Genomic DNA, 6,457 nt, shown 5'->3' on the forward strand with positions numbered 1-6,457 from the left:
TAGTTAGGAATTTTCATTCAAGGAAATTCCAAGCTTTTCACTCCTGACTGTAGAAATTCTTTGCCTTATATTATAAACACCAGGTACATTGATTTCCTCCTTGATTGCAGAAATGTATGTAATGTACCCTTCATTTTATCAATTCAGATTCCTTAATTTCACATTTAAGGCATAAATTGCACACAGGTCTTTGAAGTCAGACAGCTGGACAGAAAATCACTAACGCAGTTTTACAAGTGTAGTAGTGTACCCCTCAGTGTTTGATATAGGATACTGCTGGCCTAAAGGACATTTTTTTAGTATATCAAAAGAAGCCTTAAAAATGCATATTTGTTTACTGAAAACCATATTGCAATAAGGAGACATGCAGGTAGGTTTTGAATCTGAACTTTGGCATTTCCCTAAGAGCAGGAATTTTAATAAAACACTAAAGCATTGATTAAGAGGTACTGTTCCTATTAAGAGGTACTGTTCTTAATTCCTTTTCTTTTTCCCTGAGAGGAATTAGTCACACTTTGGTATTTTTCTGAATTAGAAGGTAAAAACACTGATAAATTCAGTGGATAAATCATAGATGATAAATCAAGTTTGGAATCATAGATAAGTCCTTGTTAAAGTATATTATACTGTGCCTATAAGGCTTATATGTAATAAGAATGTAGTGTTTTCTGCATTAAATGCTTAGCTTATAAATGCTTGGGAACTATTTTTACACTATGTAGTTCCTAGCAGAGCTTCAGGCTCAATGATCATGAGGTACTTCTACTATGTAGATGCAATTCATCATGATAATTTTGTCATATGCAAACCTTTCCCATACTGCAATGAAAATTTGGATTAAGATTCCAGAAACATCATTTCATTTAGCATCTTTTCTGGATAGAAGTGAACAGGAGCCCAGTCCTGCTCAAGGTACTGACAGGAGCAGTCCCCCAGAAATACAAAACTTTTGGGCTATCTGATTTAAGGAAACAGAACTTGGTTCTTGGTTGATGATCCACTGAAGACCACGGCAAAACACTTGTTTTCTTCTCTGCAGAAGTGCTCCTTCCTTGTGCTAGCTAATACTTTTCTAGTAAGTGCTGTAGAAATAATAAGATAATTGATATTTCTCCATGTCACCATTCTCAACTCCAAAATAGTTTCCCTAGTGTGCTAATTCTAACGTTTCTGTTGTGAGCATTACTGCTGACATTGCTTTTTCAATATGGGTGAGCTTATAAGACAAACCCTTGGAAGGGATGTGAAAAGAGTGAAAGTACCTCAGTGTCTTGCTCCATATTGCAGAAACTGTTGAACAGTCTTTGTCAGTATCAAAACTTATACACCTTTTCTTTTTCAGCTCCTCTTGAAACTGCTTTTTATCACTTCCTTCGAGTATGAAGCTGTGTCTGTAAAGTGAGATGGATCAAATATCAAACTATGAAGACCTCCCCAATGCCAGACAGCACTTATCAGGTACAACATAGATGTTTTTCCTATTCCTGGCAATGTTTGTGGCATATTGTGAAAACCCATATACATGTGGTAGATATGTGGGTTTTCTGGGTGAGTTCTATGGAATCTAAAATATTTTATTTTCTTCTGAGTAGGTCTAAATGAATAGGTTTAAATGAATATTCCTCCCAACTTTCTCGAACCCCCACTGCTTTTATTTCTGACTGTGAAATATCACAAGTGAAAAGTGAGTTAGGCATGCATTTCTCTTGCATATAAATGCTAGCATATGATGTAGTTTCTTCCCGAGTCTGCAAAAGGGCAGCCTTAGAGCCTCTGCTTGATTAGAATTTACATGTGATGCCACACAGTTAAAGCTACTATTTTTTTCCTTGTATTAAGCGTGGGCAGCTACAAAGGTGGCAAAAATCAGAGCCTTCTTACCCTGCTCCATGGGAAATTATCCGTTCTAGAGGAGTTTGATGTTTGACACAACTTGTAACTCACTGTTGATTTAAAAAATGGATAGAGCCACCAGGAAGGCAAAAAATGGTGTGCTGGAAGGGCTCCTAGCATCCTTCCTTTTCTCTATAGTTGTGTGGTTTGATCTCTCACCTAAGTGCTGTTTTAAGCCAATGCTTTTTCCCCAATCTCATCTCTTAATTGGCCCATAGCTAGTAAGTAATAGTTTGCCATTTAAGGGTTTGGAGATGAGAGAAAGCTTATTGTAATTGCATGATGTTTAACTAGGTACAACATGCTGTCCTTCCCCTGTATGTTGCAAGAAGTGTGACTAGATCGAAGACAGGAACTTGAAATAATGTTGCCCTGGGTTGGAGACTGAATGTTGTATATCAGTTAAAGCTTTTAAATGGTGATTCATAGCGTTGCAAAATGCTGATGCAATGCTGTGGTGTTCCTCTAGTGACTATGATTCTGATAATCCTATGACAGCATGTATGGAAATAATAGTAGGCAACTTTTTATTTAGGTTAAATTCATTGTGGTTCTGTAGCAGATGTGAAGCTTTCTGAAAAAAACTTGCTGTCTAATGAGTAATACTTTCGTAGTGTCAATCTGCATACTGTGGCCAATTCTACAGACAGATGCTTTCATGAGGCTGTATTTTAATTTATAACTGAAAGTTATTTATGGAGAAAGTCTCTTACTGACTTCACCAGTAGAAAATCACCTCTGTGGAAAGTATAAATTATGGTTCCATGAGGCACATTGGATTTTATTATTATTATTATGATGATGAAAATCTTTATTGATTTTCTGCTATTTCTGTTTTAATCGAAGACAAACTGTGCACTTTCTGCTCAGAGAGTCTAAGGGGGGGGAAAAAAAGGGATTACTTGAAAATCCAAATGCAAGAAAGGTAAAGCCAAAGTTTTTGCCATTAGACCAATTGTAATCAAATTGTGGTTGGTAAATACGCTTTGTGTTCTTCCAAGAACCAACAACCAGGGACGTGCACTGACATGCCGCTTGTGCTACATTTGAAGAGTGTAATTCTGTTTAATTTCAAATTGCTATTTCTGACTTTTACTGGTACAAACTGAAATTTATAAAAGCTCCACAAGACCAAGGTAAATTTGAGACTGTTAGTCATGAGGAACAAGGTTGTATAAAAAAAATCAACTTAATTCTGTTTGTGCTTCTTAATTTTATTTTGTTGTGCTGCTTCATTTTATTTTGTTTTGCTTCTATGGGCCATCTTCATCTGTTACAAAAATCCTAGTGTTTTCCTCATCTTCTCTTCAAAAATAAGAGTTTTTCCTTTTTTGCTTTTATACCTGTCATCTGTTGATCTGGAAGATGCTGATTTTTCTGGAAACGAGAACAGCTGATAGAGGGACTAGCAGGCAGAGAAGGAAGGAGGGAGGCCTGTACTTTGAACTCTATGTGTGGACTAGCTTCAGGAGACCTTCGGCCATGTTCTCTAATGCTTTTTGCAATATACAGGCATTTGCACTTATATGGCTGTACATAATGTCCAGTCATAAGGGAGGCATTTTGAACATTTGAGTTGCCTAGAGGGGGGAATTCACTCCCTGCCTTGTGGATTTTTTTTTTTCCCCGTTAGACTATAGCTTTTTTTTTTTTTCAAAACTTCAGAAGGGATACACATAGTGCAATGGTGCAGGCATCATGTCAAGGGCGTGCTGAAATGAGTAGAGTTGTGCATGCACCTGCTTCTGGGTGAACAGATGTTAATGGAAGGTTAGGAAGGCTGGAGAGGTGTTTTCAAAAGCATAGAGGTGATTGTAGACTGCAAGCCTTCGAAATGCTTTAAAAACTCCGCCCCTGACTTTTGTTCCCAATTAAGCTATGGATTTGGTGTATAGATTGTGAACGTGTACACCACAGAAGCCATGCAGCTTCCAAGTCTGTTTGCCTATATATAAAAGACAAAAATATTGTTGTTTTTTCTCTGTTGCTCTGTGAACGCTTCTTAGGGAAACAGGTTTGCTACCCAGGTGAATATCTGTAAAGTTCTGTGTTTAGAAGTTTTACTTTTGATAGTATTAGAGAGAGTAAACTGGAAAACAAATCCAAGTTAGTTGCCCACTTAAAGATCCCCTCAGAAAGACCTACAGCTGAAGCACTTCAAGGTTCACACTGTCCAACCTGCAAAGACGATAGAAGGAACCGGAACAAATATGAGAAATGCGTTTTGCAGTCCAAAAGAGACAAGGAAGCCTTGCAGGATTGTGGAACAGAAAGCTGAACTGAAAAGATGCAAACATGAGACACCTCCAGACCAAGAGAATGAAGAGGTCTGCTTTCCTGAGGTAAGTTTTCTGCCTTTGAGCTGTAAAGGACTGTGGCTTTTCTTTTTAATTTCCTGTGCTTGTTGTCGGTGTACATGAGTGTGTTCCATGAGAGAGGGAATTCTGCACAGAAACTCTATATTCAGTTCTATAGGGAGTCATTCATCCCTTCTATATGGAGGCATGTCTAGGTCCTGTCTACGACAACTACCACTCTTCAAATTATTTTTGAGACAAGGTGAAGGAATAAGAATGTGTAGTATTGATAGTATGGATTATGTCTGCTGGGAATTTTTGTTTGCTTTTTAATGGATGTCTCAAAGAATTAAACACAGCTGTTTGTCAACATTTTCACTTCTTAATGACATTAGTGGTAACAAAAGGCTCATACTTCATTATTTGGTCTGCTGACAAAACTGATTACTTGGAATAATACCACTAAGTTTGTCTCGTGCTGTAAATCTCATCTTAATACGGCATTTTTCAAGGAATAGGTGAAGTGAAAGTTAGGTGTTCCTTCTTGGAATGATTATATGCTTTTACACCATCAAGAAAATATTTTATCCATAACAGCAAGTAAGTCTTTCTGCACAGTTGGTGTCTACTTTGTTTGAACCTTTTAAAAAGATAAAAATAAGTAGATAAAGTAAAGCTTAAGCATTTTTTCCACACTGTCTTTCTCTTTCCACGTTCTTGTCCTTGAGCCCTGTGCCCGAAGTGGGACCTGCTGCTTGCTCTTGCTGTCACTGCTATCAGCAGATTGCCACCTGCTGGATGCCCTCCACGGTGTCCCTGGTCTGTGCTTGGAGGCTTTACCTGCATCTCCATTAGCTGGTGTGGCAACGTGGAGAGGAGAACTCTCAGTGCAACAACCGGTGTGGCAACGTGGAGAGGAGAACTCTCAGTGCAACAACCTGATGTTTGATCTGCCTGTGTTTCAAGGGTTTTACTGTTGACTAGCTCTTTAGTCCTTGGGACCAGCTGCCCAGTGGTGGCTGGGATGCATCTCTTGGTTGATTTGATCCAAAAGGAATCCAATTTGCATTTTTTTGAGACTACTCGGTGATATGAAGCACAGTGCAAGATGCATGGACAGTTGGAAGATTTGCATCAAGTGCATTTTGTATCCAAACAGAGATGGTCATGTAGAAGTAACTTTGATTTGTTTCACCTCTTTTATATGCTTCAAAAACTTGAAGGTCAGTTTAGTTCTCCTGAAGCCTGCCTGCTGACCATTGTTCAGTGGATGACCTGTAAGTATGGAACAGCCTCTGGCAGGAGAGCCTGTGCTGCCAGCGTGTTCCAGGCCTGTCTCCTGAAGACTGCTCCGAGCTCTGAAGGCAGCTAGTCTTTCAGCCCAGTGAGACTCTGCTGACACTTCCAGGGAGGTCTGCTGACGATCCTGCCTGTGAGTAAATGCATTCTCACCAAACTGCCTGTCCTGGGCAGAAGCTAGATTTCTGGGAGACAATGAAAACCTCCCAGTCTCTCCCCCAAAATATCCTAGTTAGTCCTTCTGCATGCGTGAGGCCTTTCTGCCCAGTGATCACATTGAGTGTTGCAAACGTGGATGAATATTATTTGCACTTCACGGATGGAGAAGCCAGAAAGCCAGTGTCCTGCCGCCCACCAGTGGGTCAAAGAGAAGACTGAATCCTCTTTTCCTGCTCAACTGATCTGTGAGTGAGTAGTCTCTGTATTCACTACTTTAAGTTCTGTATACCAGCCCCCTGCTCATTATACGGGGAATTCATAATGCTTTTACATGTCTATTCTTTTCCCCATAGCTGTTAGATGCACTTTTGAGAAGGAAAGAACAAAAGAAAAGAACATTTAAAATCCTAAAACACTCTTAATGTCTGGCAGTTAGACAATATTAATTATACATGTATCTGTGTATTTAGAAACTCAATAAAACTCTTTTATTTCTCAATGATCCAGAAGAACAGCTTGTTCTGTAAAAGGCATTTTCTAACTATAGACAGGTATCAATTCCTTTATTGACTGCATTGATTCCTTCCTCTGCTAATGCATCTACTATCCTGCACCTCCTGATCAGGTGGCTCTGATGTAACTTTACATCTTTGATAGAGGGGATGAAGAAAACTGTTCACAATGCTGTCAGTACGCAGCCACTGCCCATTGTTGCTTTGAAACAATCGGTTGTTTTCATCATCCTAAAAGTTCCCTGATATCTGTTCTCTTAAATAGCACACCACTCCATATTCGATTTTTTTCCATGG

The 6,457-nt window shown here is 39.1% G+C and overlaps 1 long non-coding RNA gene across 1 annotated transcript; it reads left to right on the forward strand.

Moving 5' to 3' along the window:
* The first annotated feature begins 1,348 nt into the window (after positions 1 to 1,348).
* Positions 1,349 to 5,939, forward strand: LOC137667987 (uncharacterized). The gene is made up of 3 exons (XR_011048869.1): positions 1,349 to 1,458; positions 4,019 to 4,235; positions 5,414 to 5,939. It is a non-coding gene; the product is annotated as an uncharacterized lncRNA (long non-coding RNA).
* The last annotated feature ends 518 nt before the right edge of the window (positions 5,940 to 6,457 follow it).

The sequence above is a fragment of the Nyctibius grandis genome, chromosome 1 (assembly GCF_013368605.1).
Source record: "Nyctibius grandis isolate bNycGra1 chromosome 1, bNycGra1.pri, whole genome shotgun sequence".
Classification (NCBI taxonomy): Eukaryota; Metazoa; Chordata; class Aves; order Nyctibiiformes; family Nyctibiidae; genus Nyctibius; species Nyctibius grandis.